This window comes from Micrasema longulum, unplaced genomic scaffold, assembly GCF_059751315.1.
Source record: "Micrasema longulum isolate JH-2025_06_02 unplaced genomic scaffold, ASM5975131v1 h1tg000383l, whole genome shotgun sequence".
Lineage (NCBI taxonomy): Eukaryota > Metazoa > Arthropoda > Insecta > Trichoptera > Brachycentridae > Micrasema > Micrasema longulum.
Window position 1 is genome coordinate 1531454 of NW_028277584.1, and position 22040 is coordinate 1553493.

Genomic DNA, 22040 nt, shown 5'->3' on the forward strand with positions numbered 1-22040 from the left:
TGCTTTTTTCACCCCTAACTGGGGTGTTCTAGCCAGTGTCAAGTTTAAGATTGACTTATTAAAATTTTTACACATGTGTTACTACTATACATACAAGTTAGTGTGTTAGTATTTAATATTACATACACCTTACATAATATATAACTTATTTACAACTTGATTCCATTTATAACTACATATTTACATACAATTTTAAATATCTGTTTATTGGGTGGGGACAAGAGAGTTAAAATATTAGTAGGGAATGGGACGCTGATTTTGGAGAGGTCAGATAGGAACTCAGGATAACAATCATTAATGGGGTATCCAAAGAAAACATTCAGATTCAGATTCAGATCTCAGTAAAAAATAGTCAAAAAATTATTAAAAACAGCAAGTGAAACTTAAGTGTGCATATAAATATATTTTATTCTTCATTTATTATTTAACTATGTACTTACTTATAAATTTAAAAAAAAATGTAATTTAACCCGCAGACAAGCTTCGGCTTTGCGGGAACAAAAATACAATTATGTATGTTACTGATTTGTTAAAATAAATAAAACTTTTAAAAAATAAGGTTGATGTTCGTATTAGGTACTAGAAATACTCCGTATCTTATAATTATTATTGATTCTGACAGAGATGAATAAATTATTCATAAAATATCTACTAGCAGGGACGTGATATTTTAGTGTGTACATTTTACTAATTACCGATCTGAGGAGTTAATATAATACGAGTATTTCAAATGTGTGCGTAACATAAAGTTTTCATATAAAATATTCAAGTGTGCATCCCTACTTAGGGACGCAGGCAAAAATTATATGTTTACATAGTTTACCTACAGCCACTGACACACCAAAAGGGGCTATTAAACATTCGAACGTACTGTGCGTGTAGGTACTTAAAATGTGTTCAAAGTTTGTCAATTTTTTTCCGTATTCGTGATATTGTTATCATGTCAAAAAAGTCATTTTTCAACATTGATATACATACATATGTATATAGATAAATATATATATATACACACACCTCAGTGTTTTTTAAACACGAAATGAATTTAGTTATCTTTATATATATAATTCTTGTACATGTGATGTCACCGTACTCCTCCTAAAAGGCTTAACCGATTTACGTGCGGTTTTCAGAAAATTATAGATCTTTGCGCTGTGCGTGTTCGTAAATATTAAAATCTTTAATCGAATATGTAAAAAAGAAGTTAGGAGCATAAATGTTGTATTCATCGATCTACCAGGGTTGCATTCGAGGAGAATGCATTTGCAAAAAAACGGAAAGATATTGTTTTATTGTTTATAAAAAAAGTTTGTTTTCGAATGTTTACAAACAGCATTTATTTTTTGTGGGTCTCAATCACTTGCCTTAAATTCCTTATGATTTCTACCCTATACCTATTTCTTTTTATTGGATTTTTGGTATCACTAAAATAATATTAAATTTAATGGATTTAAAAAAATCGTATTTCTTCATAAGTACACCCCTTTGTTGGTGAGACGACCGGAGTTTGATGTTTGCAAAAAGAATGCCACATTTAAAAAAATAAATAATTTTATGTTTTGGAATTCAACCATAAACAAGTACCTACTTAAATTCAATATTTTTTTAATATTGTCAATTTAAAGTTTTGGAATTTCATTACAAACAAGTATCTAGGTATCTACTTATCTATGAATAGTCTTTTGCCAACGTTCGGGCAGGACATCGTCTGTCGGGTTCGCTAGTTAATATATTTTTTCGGGTAAAATTTTATTTTTTATTTCAACATGGCCTGCAACAATACGCACAGGCTTCTCTATTAACTGCCAAGCCGCTCGGATCAGTGACATTTGAGCTCCCGGTTAAGTCTCATCATTCCCATCTATGTACGATGTACCAGTAATCGTCGTAATATTGGAAAATAAAATTCCACGTGTGGATCATTAATTAAATTGTACCGACAAATAAATGAACAATTAACAAGTGCACCTGCACCGAGAAAATCGCCTGTTTCCAGCGAAAAGCAAGGTGAGTAGTTTATATATTTCATTATTGGTAGTCAAAACATATTTATTTTTACAATGAATAATAATTCATATTCATAATTCCATTTATTATCCGTTCTGTGATAATTCCTATGAATTTATTTTTATCGAATCAGCGTACATTACAAAAGGCGTCATCATGATCATCGAAGTATTTTCATAAAAATGGAAACATATTTTAACAAAGATACGGTTTTGAAATATATAGTTAAAATACCTTTGTGAAAATACAGTATTCGTAATCTACTTAAAATAATTTAATTCAGTCAGACCCTTTGCACACCTCAAAGTCCGATTATTATTTTTTATTTTTTTATTTAAATAATATAATTATACATTTTTAAAATTTTTTTTAAATGTCAAATTTTATATTTTTACTAAAACTAAAATCCCACCAGGCCACTTTCTGTAGCTTGTTTGTTTCAATATATTCTTAAGGGATCTCATTGTTGCTTTTGGCCAGCGATATGTAGATACATATGTTTTTAAAAAAGACTTGAATATGGATGTTTATCACAAGGACAGTGTGTCTAGCTTTTTATATCCTCCTCTCAAAAACTTACTATTTCTAGTGTAGTTTGTATTATATTGTATTGAATCACTAAACTCTTAACATAGTAAATTATCTCGATTTAGCTCTGAACAAATTGGGAGAGAATAATCACTACGATAATAAATGCGTAATTATATACAGCATTAAAATAAGTCTTAATTTTTCGCGATTTTTTAAATTAGTTTCCATTTTTATATTTGGGTGACTTGTATCTACTGTGATACATACGTACATAAGATTAATGTAAATGTGAGGCTGGAAAGATAACTGTTTGTTTGGATGAATTTTAGTCCGAAAAGAAAAACCTACGCCGAGACTGTTTTTTGTGGCAATAATTAGAGTGATCCCTCTGTCCGAAGATCTTATGTCAAGTATGCACATTAGTGCCGGTCCACATGGTCTGCCGGTTTACCCTCAATTATGAACCCTTTGGATGAGGGTCTTTTTAATTAAAACTTACGTAATTTATTATTCTGCGAAATACATTTTTTTTTGCGAAAAGACATCCGACGGAGGGGGAATGTTTTTCTCGGATCAAAATAAAACAAAGGAGAGGTGGCCAGGGGACAACCCTCTCTAGGATTAACAAATAATATTAAAGAGATTTTTCATGTTGCGTATTCATTTCAGTAGATACATCAATATATACGAATAATTCTCAATTGATTACGCAAACAATACCGTTTCTTGTTATGAAAATACACGATTTATTTGTAGGTACATGGCATAAGAGTGTTTATGAAACGTTTATGCAATAAAAGGAAAATAAATATATAAATACACATATATTGAAAAAAAAATCGGTTTGGTGTGATAAGTGAACGGCGCTTAGTGCCTTTTACATATTAGTTACAAATACAATTAAATATACATACATGTAAGCATAATTATAATTAATACATAGCATTTAAAACAATATTATTAATTAACAAATTAAGAAAGTAAAAAAAATATAAACTATATAAAAGAATAAAATATTAACAGTTATAGAATTGTCAATAAAAAAATATATTTGGGTATTAGAAATACTTTAAACCAGTTTGAAAAAAAACGAAGAAAACAATTTTGAATATCATTAAACGAAAAAAAAAATAATTATGCATTATTATTTAAAATTAATACTTAGGTAAATAGTATAATGTGAGGCATATTCATTGCTAGTTTTTATATTTTGTTTATAGGTGTGTCATATTGTTCGAGAATTGTCACAATAAATATACTAAATATTCTATTATATATGTTCCGACGTATAATAAAATCAACTTCAATAAATTAAAACGGAGAAGCTAATCCCAGTTAGTCAGTTTTAAACATTGATTTTATCATTTCATATTATTATTTTGATATTTTATGCAAACATTGGATTTATTATTTTATACTAAGTAAATACGTTTGCTGTTCTTCGTTCTTGTAATTTATTTAATTTTAGAAATGTAAGTAAGTCATAATAATTTATTTGATCTCCAGGGATACCCATCTTAAAATTAACATATCCTAGAAATTCATTTTGAATTCGATGACTCCGAGTAATTTATTTGAAACGATGACCAATTTGGTAAATTTATTTATTTAATTAATTTATTTATACTTTGACAATGTTTGTATTCTTTCTTTTTAAACAGAATAATGTTCCCTAACTGGGGTGTTCCGTGCCGAGGGATTTTTTTACAAAAAGTGAAACATGCCTTTAATTAGTTATTTAATAAAGTTAACATTATAATACTAATAAAAAAAACCTAATAAATCTAATTAACCTAATTATCATTAACTATAGACCGAATTCTATAAACAGTACACACATTTTACCTATTTTGTGCTTGATCCACTCATCGATCCGTGTGCAACCCACCTCATTTCTTAATAGCAGTTTTATATTGTGAGTACTTACTAATTGTCCTTATGGATAATGGAAGTAGATTGTACACTTAATCGAGTAGTAGGCCAACCCTCTTTGACCGAAGGTTGTATTATTTTTATTTTTTTGCAGCATCAGGGTGGAGTATCTAGTAACTCTTGTATTTGTGAAAGAAGTTATGGAAGGTAGAGAATAATGTTTGTGTTCGTATAGTAACAGAGCTTTTACATAAAGTTGTTTCATAGATGTTATATTAAGATTTACGAATACACTGAGGGAGCTAGTTCTGTTTAGGACTCTTAAGATAATTTTTATTAAAGCTTTTGTGCAATTATTATTTGTTTGATCAGTGTGTCATTTGCACATCCCCATCCAATTATTCCATATTCTTAAACTGATTGACTTATTGCGTAATATATTTTTACAAGTTCTTTTAGGCTAATTATATTTCTTATAATTATTCATTCGAATCTAATTGACTTCTAAACAGAGATGTGTATCGATATTTTAATGTGTTTATATTTTTGAAATCTTTTTCGGTTCTTACAAAACCCAATAATTTTACATCTTTGTTAGATAATTCAGTTATATGGTTTTTTTATTTGATTGAGCAAATGAAGTACAAAGGATTTGAATAAATCGCTTGCGATGAAAATAGCGTAAAAACAATATAAATCGCAATTGACTTAAAAAATACATTTCTGTATTATATAAATGTATTGATAATATTTAAAATGTGCTTTTAAATTGCAAATAAAATTAATTTAGATGAATTAACTGCGTGCATGGTAAACTGTAAATGATTATAATAGGCATATGTATATTTATAATGAACGGGGCATTTCTAAATTGAAATAAGCGTTTTATTTTCCTGATAATAATTGGTTGGCCGCCCTTTAGAATTTAATTTGTTTTATTATGTTCGTGTAAATTCGGAATTTCATGCCCTCGACCACAGAACAAAGCGAGATAATTGAATTATTGTTTTAATTTCCGCACATAGAAGGGAGATACACACAAACCAAACTCTTGCAACTTAACTTGGTTTCTTGGTTTTATTCTGGATAAATAAGATATAAACAAAGATGATACACACTTTGGAAGGTTGTATTAAAAAATTTGAAAATGTAAATTAATTAAAGTTATAATTATTTAAATACTAAATTTTTATTCCGCGTTCGGACAGCATGACTAATACAGCTCTGAAAATAGTTTTGTGAAATAGAAACAGAACCCTGGGAAAGTGTTTTCGGCTCGACGGCTGTTCTGCGGTAAACATCCTAAAAATGGAAATCGAGTGGAGTTTCGTACGCTTTGTAGTTTTGAATTTTTGTGCCTTTGGCTACCATGATCTCCAGCAAAGTCGAGGTGAATTATTTTTCTAATCAGCTGTTTTTCATTTTGATATTTTATAAACCCTGTGAGACTGATCATCTTGCCTTCATGCATATTACAAATTATTGCTAGTACGTTGCGATTGGAGTATCAATCCAGTACCTTAAGAACTATTAGATGTGATTAAAAATGCTTTTTTGTTTGTTTATTAAGTCATTTATTATTATTTTTTATTTTTTTATAGAGTCTTTATTCAATAAAATATACATATTATTACAATATTAATACATTATAAAGAAAACAAAGTATTAAGATATATTTTGTCCCGATAAACTATTCAATAATAGTTTGTCATCGGATGCTCAGACATTAGTTTTAATTAATAATCAAATAAGAAGAGTACAGACATAATACTGTATCCGTATAAAATAATAAACATAAAATTAGTTTAAAGATTTTTTTTTTTTAAGTAAGAAAATAGAGTAAAATAATACAATTAATATTAAAGAATAGTAATTTACTTAAATATATTTTAAATATAAGAAGAAAAACAATAGACACATATAAATAGTGTGTGCTCATAAATGTAATCAAAACAAGATAAAAAATAAATTAAACAAAGTAAAGTAAATCGAGAATTTCAATTCATATCTACAAAAAAAAAAATTATAAGAAAATTAAAAGTACATATTAAAATTAAGATCTAAAAAATGTAAATGAAAGAAGAAAGTAAGAAAGTAATAAAAGAAAAGAAAAGGTTAACCCAAGAAAATAACAAAAATGTATTCAATGAGGGATAAAAAAAAAAGAAAAAAAAATATATAAAAAAACATTAAATAAAAAATATTAAAAAAAATAAAAAATGTATTACATAAATATTACATAAATAATAAATCAATATAGGAACGTTTTATCTACTAACCACTTACGTAATAGAAACTTAATTTTATTTTTACTATGGCATGTTTTCATGTCAAGTGGCAACAAATTAAATACTTTTGGAACAATATAATCCAACGTACGTTGTCCATATTTATTTTTAAATTTTGGTACTACTAGGCCATCAACAGATGTAAATCTTGTTAGATAGCTGTGTTCTAATTTATTTTTATAAATCGAGCTGAACATATGTTGGATAGTGATTTTGCTGAATGTAAAACATTTAATTTATTATACATAAATGGGGTATTATTCCTCTGATTGTATACATAATTGGGTGCAATCAATTTGACAAGTGCATTTTGAACATTTTGCACATATTTAATGTTTGTTGCACAAGAATGTCCCCAAGGGGTGATCCCGTATCTTATTATAGATTCTCCCAGAAACAAATATACTAATCTAAGTGTGGAGAGAGGAACTAAAAACTTTAATTTGTGTAGTTGACTAACTACAGATCTTAACCGTTTGCATGTTTTCATAACATGAATATTCCACTTAAAAAAGTTATCAATAGTTAAACCTACATTAACATATTCATTCACAATTTTTAATTTATCGCATAAGCAAGCTCTATCAAAGGTAGAGTTATGAAGGCATTCAAAATTATGAGTTTTTACAATAGGTAACATAGTCGTTTTGGCGTGTGGCGATCTAACATGCATTAGTTGACTTTTTTGGGCATTTATTAAAAGACCCGCGTCATAACACCAAATTTGTAAAATATTAAAGTCATCCGGCAACATTTCAGTACATTTATTAATATCCTTATGCGAAACAACTAGAGCAGTATCGTCTGCATATACAAAGTGTTTAACATGTGAAAAAATATTTTTAACGAATGAAACATATATTATATACAATATGGGTCTTAATATGGAACCCTGGGGGACACCTGCTTTGATATTTCTACTACTGCTTTGTGCACTATCGATACTTACGGACATTGTTCTGTTAGTTAGGTAGTTTTTGAAGAGGTTAAGTAATGGTCCTTTTATTTCGATTATATTTAAACATTTTAATAATTTACAATGATCTATAGTATCAAAAGCCTTAGAAAAAGCAATAAATAATATTAATACATGTTTTCGATTATTTAGTTCATTATTAACATAATTAGCAAAACTTTGGAGAAGAGTTTCAGTACTCTTCTTTTTTTGAAAACCGTGTTGGTTAATATCATTATTAGTTAAATTTGTAAAAATATACATGATTTGGTTATTAAGTATTCCTCACTGGGAAATCCAAGTCTTTACAAAGTTACAAATCCAGTTAAAAGTTCTTTTGACAAAGGTTTTTTAAATATTTTTAATTTAATATTATAAAAATATATGTATAAGTAATATAGCATTCAATATAAAAAAAAATTTTTTACAACTTAAATGCTCTTTGACAAAGAACTATTCAATCCAGCAAATGTATTTTGTACAATTTAAACATTTGGTAGGAATGTTACTTATGATGATTTTAAGATAATGGATACATCTCGTATTAAGCGTGTTGTCCAGATGTTTATTAAAATATGTGTTTATGTAATATTTTTAATTTTGGCTATTATTTATTTATTTATTTAACACTTTATATACACAAACACTACATATACATTAGGGTGGTTCGATTTCTAATTTTTTGGAAATTAAAAACGGCCCCATGCGGATAAGATGTTCTATAGCCTACAGATTACGGGAAAAATAAACAAAAACAATAATTTACGATAACATTTGCCGCGAGACTGTTGAAGTTTAGGTATTTTAACATTTTCATAGTAGTATGAAAAAAAATTTTTTTTGGGTAAGCAAATTTTTCTATATATTTTTTTAGTATTTATTGCAAAGATAAAACATAAATGAATTGGATGCATTTTTAAAATTAATAATATGTATTGAGCAGCTTCAGAAAATTATTTTGTTTTATGTTAAAAAAACATTTAAATTCCAGTTGACGGTTATTACTAGTCTTAAACACTGGAATTAATTTTCTTAATTTCAATCCAACGTGTTTTCTCTTGTCAGCTAGCACTGATAAAATTACATTTTCAGGATACGAAGTAAGCCTTTTTTTAAACTGGGTCATATTAACTAAATAAAATGATAGTTTTTAATGTCAGATAGATATTGTGAGACGCATACAGCTTATGATTTATATTTGCGGTTGTAGGCCACCTACAGTGCCAAATTTTTCTAGGGGTTCTCTTCGACAGACTTTAATTGCAATGTCCAAAGTTGATTTTTTTACGATGTCGATTAAGAATAACTGATCAGTGGTTAAGCCTTTCTTATTAGTGACTTCAGGTAGCTTGCATTCTATTAAGGACAATAAAACTATAGGCAGCTTCTCGCTTTCTAACAATTTTTCTATTTCTTCCGTGAATCTTTTGAGCCCAATTGTAGTTCCATCGAAACTTGCAAAATTATGACAACGTGGAACGTTATGGGCATGCGACTGGCACGCAAATCACGGTTTTATCGAATCCAATCGCAACCAACTTTGTGAGAACAATATCAGACCTCCTCTTGGATTTTCCAATTTTTTTAACTCTTCCGACATTTACAAATATTTCTCCAATATACTCAGACTCAAATTCTTTTTACCAGACTTATGTGTTTTTCGTTTTGGTTTTTCTTCCGCTTTTTCGTAATATTGTGGTCTTATCTTTACGTTTGTGAAAATGTAAATTAATCAGATCAGAATTTGCTACAACTGATTGAGATGGTAAAATAGTTCTTGTTTTGTTCTCTCACGCTAAAATAAAATTCAATCAATGACGTTCGATATGTTGCTTAGTGATACAAAACCAACATCTTGAAGTGTAGCTGATACGATAGCTACCCCTGCTCGATCAGAAACGCTATACTAATCTAATGTTCTTCAAGTGTAAGGTCTTTGAGAATTTAGAATGGGGTTTCAACAATATCCGACTGTATAGGAAAGTCAGAAGTCTCGCTCACACGCTGGTTCCGTTTGCTCGTATTTTTTCTCTTTTCATTTACATTAGTTACATTTAACATAATTTAAAGTGTTGAGGTGTTTCATCATAACATGGCCAACGGTCGATCACTGAGATCTTGAAGCGATGTAGGTAACTCATTTTATTTAATTATTTTTTAAAAAAGAAAATATTAAGTTCTTTTTATTTAATCAAATATTTAAATATAAAAAAAAGGATTTGAACCTCAAATCTTTGGCCCGTGATTCCGCAATACTACCACGGGACCACAACCCGGTTTGAACCATGAACCCTCCGTGACTTGCGAGAACTTCGGTTAGCTCAAAGCCGGCTTTCTGCATTCTCCTGAAATCAAAGGCATGGTAAATGGTAGGGAAAAACATTTTAGTAATTTGTCCGGTAGTTTATTCAAATAACGGTCATTCCAGAGACCCGCTCCTTATTTTTCTTTTGGCATAGCTAGGCGGAAAATTGGTAAAATCAAGGCCTGTCTTCTTGAGAGTAGCCTCCCGAGCCTTTTCATCAGTCTTTTCGTTGCTAAGGACTCCGAAATATCCCCTTATCCAACCAATGTGCACGTTTGGATGTCTGCATCGTAGCTTCTGGATATTTGTCTAAATGTCTATTACAATTAGGTTAATCGAATTTTGGTCCATTATGGCATGGACGCCAGATTTGCAGTCTGTCAAGTTCATTATTTATTTCCACCTGTTCGATGTTATTTTCAAAACGTAGGTCCTAGCTAGTACTCGTATATACATCTGTTGCGTTTTTAAAGTTAATGAGCTGAAATTAGATTCTATGGAATAATTTCACTTACTAAGCAACGCCAAAAATATTTTTTTAAATTTTTAAACTTCTTTTTGGACCAGTTAATTGAATAAACAATATTTTTATTATGTTTAAATGTTTGCCAACTATTGAAACTTACATTCATTGCAACAGAGAGGGCAAATATTTTTTAAAAAGGGATATAAAAGTCTAACAGAGCTTATGAACTTTCATTGGCTGGCTCAGACTTCCATATTTCCTTCTCAGAAATGTTTTCTTATCTTTTAGGATAAATTAAAATGTTTTTTCCTATTTACTTAACGAAAAAACTTTTATTATTGCTTTTATGGGTATCTTTATACCGTGCGATATAATATAAATCAAGTAGTTTGAAAGCGATTGTCTCTAAAATGTAACTACCGCTTTGAGAGTATTTATTTTCGCCTAGAAATTCTCTGAGAACCTCAACTGATGCGGGATGCGAACCTGTAAAGTCGATTGAAAAGGAGACGGCATAGCTATGCTTGGAAGTTGCTTATTGCCTGCCTGACTTAAGGATACATAACTTGGCTCTATCGAAATGGAAGGGTTACCAAAATTATAAACAAGAATACGAATGTATTTCAATTTCATTGCTGATCAAATTAGCTGGTAAAAATGAATTTTAACGCATTTCTTACAGAATATTTTATTTCTATAATTTTGTAAATAGAGATTTAAGACAAAAGATCATCATCGTTCCCTTTCCGCACCTAATGGCACATAGGGTACTGCATTGGTACACCAATCGCAGTGTATCTTGATCATTTTTGTAACATGAAGGTGAAATGATCAGTCTTACGCTTCAGGTACCAGACCAGGGACTACAAAATATTCCAGTGTAAAAACATCCTTTTAAATGAATATTTCATATCTACCATGTCGGGAATCGTACCCAAAACCCCTTTGCATAGTAGGCAAACGCGCCGACCATTACACCACTAGACGAGACATAAGATAGAAAGATAGTTTGTTTGAAACAAATTATATAATTTTGGACGTAAAACAGATTAGATTAACAACAGACGTATTAAATATTACAAAAACATCTACTTAAAATTGTAAAAGTAAATATTATCAAATGCGTCCACTAATAGAAACGTATCTATTATTTCTAATAACGTTTATTTGTTTTTTTTTTTGTTTATCAATACTAAAATGAAAAAAAAGCCCTTTGGAGAGATTATTGCCAATTAAAAAATTGGTAAAAAATTGAACTTAATTAAAAAATAAACGATTTACGAGTACATTTTTTTCTCCGAATTAGAGCTGTTTTTAGTAAGCAGATACAGCTTGTGTAACTATATAAAATACTTACTTATATATAATATATTTTATGATGAGGAATGTGGGGTCGGGTAATGAGTTTGAAAGGAGGCAGGAGGAAGATTCAGGAAAGAAAAGGAATAAAAAAATTAAGGGATGCTAAGGTTCTTCGCCGTAAGGATATTTAATAAAGTTTCAGGCGTTTCTTAAAAGCAGGCCAAAGAAGGTGCATTTTTAATATGAAGGGAACATTTATTGCAACACAGAGGAAAAACATTTTTTCAAATCAATTTTGATCGACTTTCTCAGCTGTGGAATCCAGCCATGTGTACAAATGTTTTGTCATACTAATAATACTGTATTATTTGGAGTCGTGTGATTGAATACGTATGTGTGTGATTGGAATATGCGCGTGTGTAAATGGTGCGCGTGAGGATGTATATTAAACTATTACGAAATTTTATTCTTATAAATTTAGGATTTATATTTTAATACAATTTCTTCTTTAAAATATTTTGAAAACTCTCACTTATTAAAAGCTAGTTGTAGCAAAAAATTACGAGTTAAATAATTGTTGCGTGTTCGGCAAAAGTGACAAAACGGGTCGCATGAAAAAAGTAAGATTAAAAAAATCATTTTTATATTAATCTGATTTAACTCTACTGTATTTAGTGCGACCGGCTAAATATTTTAATTTATTAAAAAATATGAAACTGAAAATATGAAACTTTGAAATTCCTCCAAGATAAGTCAATAAATATCAAAAATCAGACTGATAATTATTTTTGTAGAAAATTCATTTGAATAAAAGTTGAAATAAAATTACGTTTCGTTTATTTTATACTACACAATGATATTTGATGACAGATCAGTATAAAAAAAAGTTTATTAAATATTTCTTTCTCAAATTGTTTTATGTAAAATATTATGCTTTTTAAGTAATATGAAAATAAAATATTCAATTATGTATGTAGGTAATAAAGGCAGACGCATACTTTTTAAAATAAAACAACAATAAAAGCAAAGCACTCAGACATCGGGAAATATTTAAACTGCCTTTGTTTTCAAATAATGTTACATACCACACACCTATGGCCCGCAAATGTCGGGAATATAATATATACTGCCGAAACAATAAAATTGTCATTTTTCATGATACTTCTTTTGCTAATAATCTCTTAAACACGTACAACTTATTTTTTATTGCATTGTATCCTGAATAAAATATATATATATATATGTATTACAACTTAATATATAAATCTATTTTGGGTAATTCTATAATTGAAGATATATATGCATGTAAAATTGTATCAACGAATGCTTTCAAATTGTATGTTTTCTAGTATGTATCTTTGTTGGATTACCTAATAAAATAAAATAAAATAAAATACTTGGAAGTCTTTGTAATATTTCATTATAATTCTGTTTTGTTCAGCTTAATTTTAATCGTACTAAGTGTAAAAATGGGAACAGTAGACTTATTATGAAAACGCTCCAGTTCATGAAAATAATTGTCAAAATGGAGAAAATAATTAGTATTTCAGCTGACAATTATAATATGAATGAAAACAAATGAATTTAAATGCAATGTTTAAGTGGCGGTATGCATATTTCTGTCACCCTTGTTCCAACACTCGGGGTACAGCGAACAGAGCAATTAGCGCGCTACTGAAGAGATTGCAGATGTATGCACCGCCAGCGCCACTGTGCCCCAACCTACCCTGGAACTAGGCGGAGATATTCCGTGCTTTGCCGGGAAATTTCTTACTCTCCAATTGCTTCTGGGAATTCGTCGAATGTTTTACATGTTCCCATGGAGTACTGCCAATGAGTAAACTTCTTACGTCGCCGTTGGGTAGGCGGCCATTTCAATACGTACTCGAACATAGTTACTAAACTACCGCTGCCTTTAAATAAAAAGGGACAGATTTTTAAAGAAATTTCATCTCAAATTCAATCGGAAACATTCTACGATCCCTCGTATATGTGAAACATTTAACAAAAATTTTAATAGTCTTGATATATTTGACACTCCATACAATATGTACAGAAGAGAATTAATAGGCTTGATTCATGCTCTTCATTTATAATTCATTAAATCATTAAATCAAATGCAATTTTCCACTTTTACTTTCCTTCAATCATCCTTTACCACTCCTTATCAATTTCCTTCTTTTCCTTTCCACTATCTCCTTGTTATGTCCATATTCATCTTATTTTAATAAATAGTATATTTATTATTTTTATAGTTTAAACTTTAAGCCGTCGTCGCTTTATTATTTATTGAATACATATAATTGGATGGCAGGCCCTACTATGTATACATTTTATATAGTTTAAAAAAAAAAAAAAAAAACCTGTACATCTGTTTGTATTCGAAATAAATTGCATTTCAAATCAAATTGTTTTTTGCAAACGGATTTTTTTTGTTCATATTTTTTAAGCCAATCAACAGGCTTATGAAAGCTCTAACAGATTGGCATTAATGAGTATATATAATAACACTTAATCTAAAAATCTATTTAAATTTACGAAAGTTGTAATTGTGGCATAATCTATGCGGACATGGCAAGTGTGTCATCGCGAGTCAGGAGTGACAACACCACTTGCTTCTTGAATGCTTGCTTTTGCTGTAGGAACACATCGACAGTACCGTTTAATGAGATTTTGTTTACTATTCTGAGGATCCTTGGCAGAGGAGAAAAGAATCCGATGTTGGTTTTATAATTTCCCACAGCAAAGACAGCAGGTTCGTGACACAAACTCGAAAAAAAAGGATCATAGGATCATAGTATGAAAAAAGGATCATAGGATCATTTGTTAACGAAAAGCAGGATCTGATTTATTTTTATTGTTAATTGAATGACATTACAAATAAACTAAAAACATATTAAGAAAACTCAATAAATTCCTTATATCTATAATCAACCTGCGGTACTTATTAATACTCCTTATGGACAATGAAAGTAGATTATACATTTCAACCGAGTAGTAAGTCTTTGGTATACTTTTTAACAAATACATCTAATTCTAGCCCAAATGTAATATATATTTTGGTTATCATTAGTCAAATATTAAAAATTTAAGACTATTTTCGAATTCAAAATTAACTAGTGCTAGAAAATTGTAAATTGAGCTGGGGTAAAATGGGATTAAAACCTTGGAATTTTGATCAGACAGTCCATCACGAAACGACATCTCAGGTCAAAATAGTAATTTTTAAAAAAAGTTTTCCGTTTCGTAATCATATGTTTGAAAATTTAAAGTTATGCAATATTTCTGTGGCTTGGATCTTTAATGATCAATGCCGTTAATCGTAATGAGAGTTAGAATGAATTGTTTGACGTATTTAATAAAAAATATTATTAAATAACATTACAACACATGTATGTGTGAATAAAATAGTTAAATTTACTCGAACAAGTTTTTTCAACTCTCTACAAAAACCTCTAAGACACAGATTTATTTATACATTTGGAAACGATTGAAAATATCCATTCAATAAAAAATGCACAATTTAAGAATTAAAATGAATAGTGACTAATATGTAAAATAATGACTACTTTTTACATTTTAAGAGTACAATACAATTCAACAATTTAAAAATATTTCACCACAACACTTAAAACGTGAACTTCAATACAAGTGAGCCGTAAAAAGAAAACTTGAAGTTTTTGCGTTGAATTTTATTGAATTTTCTTTCGTAATTAGTACAATCCTGAAGCTCTGTTTGTTATAAAAGAATGGCGTGAAAAGTGAATTTCTTTGTAAAGCACGTCCAGTGTGCTTATAAGGCGAGTGAGCGCATAGATCACTTAGTGTCGGGCGTCGCGGAACGCGGCAAAATTGTTAATCTGAAAAAAGCTGTAATGAAACACGGCGCAATGGGTTAATATTTCCAGATCAGAGCCGGCCTTAGTTGAACGGTTTATAAATATATATATGAGAGGAATTATGAGTATAAATACAAAAAGAGAATAACAAAAATGTATCCACCTTTGCTAAATACATCCTCTATAACTAGTAGCACAAGCTTAAAATTATATTTTAAAACATTGTTTTGGCTTTCCTGTAAAATGGATTTTTTGTACTTAATACTCATAAGACCTCCCAACATATAACTCGTACATCATACTAGCTTTTACCCCCAGCTTTGCTCGCGTGGTATACGGGAAAATGGGTTTATAATTTTCCCAATGTAATGATTTTTTCGGGCTTAAAAGTAGCCTGATCGAATGCCGGTCCTCCAGCAATTGCTATGAAAAAATACGACGATCCGTTCACAAATCTAAAATCCTGCTACAAAATTAAAACGAAAGGTAAACCTAACCAACCATAGATAAAGCACGTCAATTATAGAAATTAAAATAATTTATTTCAAATTGATTTATCCACCTTACCGCTTACTCATTTTAAAATAAAGTTACTGATTATTGATCTTTTACATATTTTAATTCGGGGTGAAAAATACATGTATCCTATTTTTCTTCTCTCCTTTCCGGCTATCCCTATACAAAAAATGTCAATCGGTCACTCCGTTAAGACGTGAAGGAAACACAAACAAACAAACACACACTTTCGCATTCATAATATTAGTATGAACGGATGGATTGTGTTTAAAAGAGATATTAAAATAAAATATCGCCCTGATAATTTATTTTTATTTTTTTATAAAAAGAAATATTTGCGTTCTTATGATTTACCCAAATATTTAATTTTGAGGGCCATTTTCAACGAGTTGTAAATAACTCACTATTAGAAAATGGAATCAAGTTGGGGTAAAGTGGGATTCGAACCACGGAACTTTGGTCCGTGAGTCCGAGACACAAGCCGCAGGACCACAACCCGATCAATTGATTTTTCTTTTCTCAATTTATTGCAAAGACGAGGGAAACATTATTGATAAGAGAATATGGAATTCTAGGCATTTACAGGGCTTATGACCTGTCATTGGCTGGTTTAAGTGGCCACTTTACACACTGAGTAACTTCTCAATAATGTTTTCCCTCTTTGTTGCAATAAATTTAAATATGAATAACTCCCTAGGGAGGAAATTCAGCCAGTTAGCACGCATTTGGACATACTCAAACAGTGTTGATTTTTCTTTTGTTTACATTAATAAACTTTTCATATACGTATTTTGATATTTTATTCATTTTTCTATTTTTTTTTTATGTAACCTCTCCACTGGTCCATGGGCACTTTCCGGAGTGTCAAGTGTTTTTTTTGGCATACATAAGTGTACTTTCAGATATATTCATAAATACATTTTACATGAAATGTATTTTAGAAAATTGATTTTGTGCGTGGGGTATGCTTATTATTATTTTTTATTGTTAAGTCCTAAATAAATAAAAATATATGTACTTACACTAAAATGGTTGCCAAAATGTGTTCGAATTGAAGCATATTTACATTCAATCCTATTTTGTGGTTTTCCTAATATGTTTTTTTTTTCCTTCAATTCTTTTTTTCTTATTTTTCTTCCTTTAATTCTTCCATCTGTTGATTTTAGTATGGCTATGAGGATGAAAGACAATATCCGACAAAGTCCCTGCGTATGATTTGCCAAACCCGTGGCGGCCTTCGTGGTGTAGTGGTCAATACGCTTCACTCACGCACGGTGGGTTCTTGGTTCGATTCTCGTTGAGAACACAAAAAGAAGTGATTTTTATCAAGCCTGAGAGTTCTATGATGTAATTCACTACTGTAATTGGACCTCCTGGCCTGTTGTGGTGTAAAAAAAAAAGAAAACCGTAAGTAGCAGAGTTAAATTTAATTCAAATTGCGATACGTAAATTGAAGTTTTAAAAAGGGTTACTCAAGGGTTACTAAGAAGACCCACGGTCTTTAAAATGGTTTTGAGTACGTAAAGGAATGCAGTTTTACTATTGATTATGATGAAGTCAAAGAGCAGAAACCTTTATTGTTGTGAAGAGATTCATCTGATTGAATTATTTCACACGCTAGGTAACGCCTGAATTTCAAAAAATATAAAAAAACTTCTCATTGACCAGTTGTTTTTATTGCATGAGCCCTGTAAATGCCTAGGCTTTTATGTTTCCTTCTTTAAAATGATATCCATCTCAGTTTGTAATTTGTTAATCTAAATAGCTCCCTAGGGGGTGAAATCCAGTCCTTTATCTACAAAAAATTGACAAAATACTCAAAATATTGTAATAATACCTTTGTCCTAAATGAATTACATATTTAGGATTATTTTTGTCCGTGTTTTTAATTATATCTGTCAGGTTTGTGTAATTGTTGTTAATTTTCCGAATAAATGTTTTTAAAAATAAAATAAAGTAACCAAACAAAATTAAAAAAAAGATTTTTCCTTATTATAACTTATTTCAATTGGGATTTCAAATTCAATATATGGTAGTTTCCGAATGTAAAAAGCATGTTAGTGTACTTTGTTTTGGGTACTTCTGAGGCCGGCCCTTTATCGTATTGTTTGCTGGCGCTAGAAACACTTTTTATTGAGATTTATTCGGGATTATTTATGAATGCATAATTGTAGCGGCATTACTCTGTCAGCAGGGTCGATGAATCACCTCAAAACACGACCCCCAGTTCTCAATCCACCAGCCGCCGCTAGCAGTTCGGCGGACGCAAGGTAACTAACTAATAAATCCTACAGTAAACACGTAATCAACACAAATCATAAACCTAAAATGCGTCATCGATCACGGACCAATAGCAATTTTCCGTTTGACGCGTGTGCTTTTGGGCGTTTCACTTTTCTGATTCAACTTTATGAGAGTTGTTAACGCGAGAAAATCGATTCTTGCCTTTACTTTAATAGCATGAACGAACGAGGACGGTGATAAAAGTCATTTTATAAATTTGCAATGGAAAAGTCGTCTGGAAAATTGGTTCCATCTAATTTGCAATCAACCAATGAAAAAAATATTTTTCTCACCAATGAGAAAATTATTTAAAAATATGGAAATGTTTTTTTATTTAAATTTATTTATTTATTTATACTTTTACATTGTTTGTATTCTTTTTTTTATACAGAATAATGTTTCCTTACTGGGGTGTCCCGTGCCGAGGGAAACATTTTACAAAATGTGAAACATGCCTAAGATTAGCTATTTAACAAAGTTAACAAAATAATAACAATAAAAAAAACTTAATCAACCAATTAACCTAATTATAATTAACATAATAAACAATAAAAAACAAAAATATTCATAAAAAACATAACCAATTTATATGGACCAATTAATAAAATTCATAAACAGTGCATACATTTTACATATTTGGCTTGATTGAAATCAAATTATACGTAATTTTATATAATATTCCCAAGTAGTTTTTGTAAAAAAACTCATCAAGGGACACGCAGATAACAATATTTATTTATCGAAGTATTTTAAAACTGTAATATTATTTTCAAAAGCAGAATAAAAATTAAGATAAATACGTAGAGCAACGGACCGAGTATAGACCCCTTAGGTACCCCGCAGATGATTTTACCCGGAGTACTAAGCTTACCTCCAACTTCCACAAGACATGATCTGTTCGAAAACTAGTCTGACAAAGGTTCTAAACGCACTCCAGTTACACCAATATACTGAAGTTTTTCGATTAAAATGCTGTGGTCAACAGTATCAAAAGCCTTCTTTAGGTCTAAGAAAACACTAGCAGTATAATCAACTTGATCTATATATTTCTGGATCGTAGAAATAAAATCAAAAGCCGCGTTTTTTATACTTGAACTCTTCTTGAAGCCGTAATGTAACGGAGCCAGTAGATAACAGTCATTTAAGAATTTGGAAAGCCCGTCTTTCTTGTCTTTCTTGTCTGTCTACTCTTTAAACTTTTTTTGAAAAATCAGAAAGAATGGATATGGGTCTGTTCATTATCAGTATTATTCATAGAAAATCCAAATAAACCAGCTGCGTGATATCCGACAGAAAATGGTCCATTTTAAAACTTTACTTTCAAATCCACACGGCACGGTAAAATTATGGCGGATTGGCATTTATCGTATTTATTTAAACTTTATTCAGCGGCTACTCACAGCTAAAAATCCTGGAATGAGAAATCGAGTGGATATTAGCTGGCCTCATGGTGAACGGGTTATTGCGTTTGCCTGGAATTAAATAAATAATTGTGCTAAAAAAATATGCCGTATGGATTTTTGCCATAGTGCTACATGGGCCCATCACGCAGGATCGTGGTTTGCACGTGTACACCGGTCCAGTTTCCGTGAGAGCTTAACCTACCATTGTCTGGTTTATTATATTACTTTAAAAGTTGTACAACGTTTCATTGTGTCTACTTTTGATTTTACATCGCAACAATTTTTAAAGACGTGCGTATACGTAAAATTTTACGTTATTTCACGAACGTATTGGAACACAATATGTTTCTTTTTTGGGTGATACCGTGTGTGTTGGATTTGTTCCAATTTTTCGGCTACCATTGCAGATTAGCCATCTTCAGGGTAAACTGACCAGTCTTCCTGGTTCTCCTGCAATGGTAGCCGAAACGTTGGAACAAATCCAACACACACGGTTTCACCCAAAAAGAAACATATTGATAACAGTGACCGTGAAAACCTTCGCACTTATGTATTGGAACGCCATCTGCTGATATGTTTTTAAAGTAGAATAGTTTTTCTGTGCCCGGGCAAATGAAATAAATATTCAGAGTTGTGTGTGAAAGACCCTAGACAAGTATTTTTGACTCGATAACTGCCCTAAAGTAAAAATCCGAAAAAGGGAAATCGAGTGGAGATAGGTACGCTTCGAAGTGTGGCGGTTAGTATATCTACCATGTTTGAGGTCCTGGGCTCAATTTCTGGCAGGGTGGACGTTTTAAAGTGGTTTTTACACTGCATTATTTCATTGCTCCAAGATTAGCACTTGGAGCGTAATCTTCTGTTATATAAATGATCGATATATGTTACGATTGAAGTTCTAATGGGAAATGGTAATAACAAATGAATACAATTATATTTAACCCTTATAAAAATCTTAATACCTTTATTTCTCAAAATTTTCTAGTCGCCCTTGAGATTTTTCATCCGACTCTAAATAAAATTGGTAAGGGTAAAAAATGTTGTTGACGATTTAAAAATATTGCTAAATTTTGTTATTTTTACGCATCTAGGATATAACAAAAGAGATAGGATGCCACACGCACATCTTGGCGTATAATCCTTACATCATCCACTTTCATATTTAACTTTATTACTAAATACTTAAACCTTAAATCTAATTGATGAATCAGTTTTGATAAAGCCATGCTAGTTTGTTTTAACGAGATTATAAAAGTTTCAAGTCCCAAAATAGAATTAAACCTTACTCTATGAAAGTATTTATAATTCTAATATTGGAAAATGAAACAATATTTTCGTAAAATAAAATCAATTTAAATATGAATAACTATTCCATAGTTTACACTCGAAATCTACTCTCAATATTTAATAAAACTATATTACAATCGAAATCAAAATATCTTTAGCCTCCAGAAGTAATCTCCATACCAAATTGAAAGTAGATTAACAATAAAATTAAAGTAGATCAGAGATCCTTACTAAGCTTATTAAGATGTATTGTGTTAATAGTTATTTCGCTAATTATTATAATATCGTAAGCTAATCTTTCCTTAAATCCATTTAAACTAATGCATAGACGAGTAGTAAAAAGAAAGCGTCTTGATGCAAATGAACTAGTTGATTAAAATATATTTGCATTTTTGAATAAGTTTATCTTTTAGACAGTTAATTTCTCAAAAGTAAGTTGCTCCACAAAAAAAATATTGAAAATATAATTAACAGTTAAATTAAATAATAGTTGCATATTCGTCAAAATGTGTTGTTTTATGTTATTTTTTTCAGGTAACCTAAATGGCAAAAACGCAACAATTTTTTAACGTAACTTTTTTTGGTGCAACTAGCCCTTAGGAGTTTATCGAGATTAATTGAATGAAAAAATAAAGAGATGCCAGGTTTTCTGAAAAAAAAAACAATATTTTGTATTGATCTTGTTGGAATCCCATTTTCCATTTCAGAGTTTTTACCTGAGAGTAGCCATCGAGTCAAAAACCCTTCTCGTTTCCATACAAAACTTAATTTTTAATTCCACCGACACCTGAAAAAAGATAGTTTTGTTATTGATATCATAATAAAATTATATAATTTTGTCACAGATAAACCAAATCAATTTGCTTGGTAAATGGTTGGAATAAAAAAAAATGGTTGGCTGTAAACGATTTCCACTGTAATTCAAGCACGCGTAGTTCTGGACGAAATCGTTCCATAATTCAGTGGCTTGTTGGTTACCCCTTCCATTG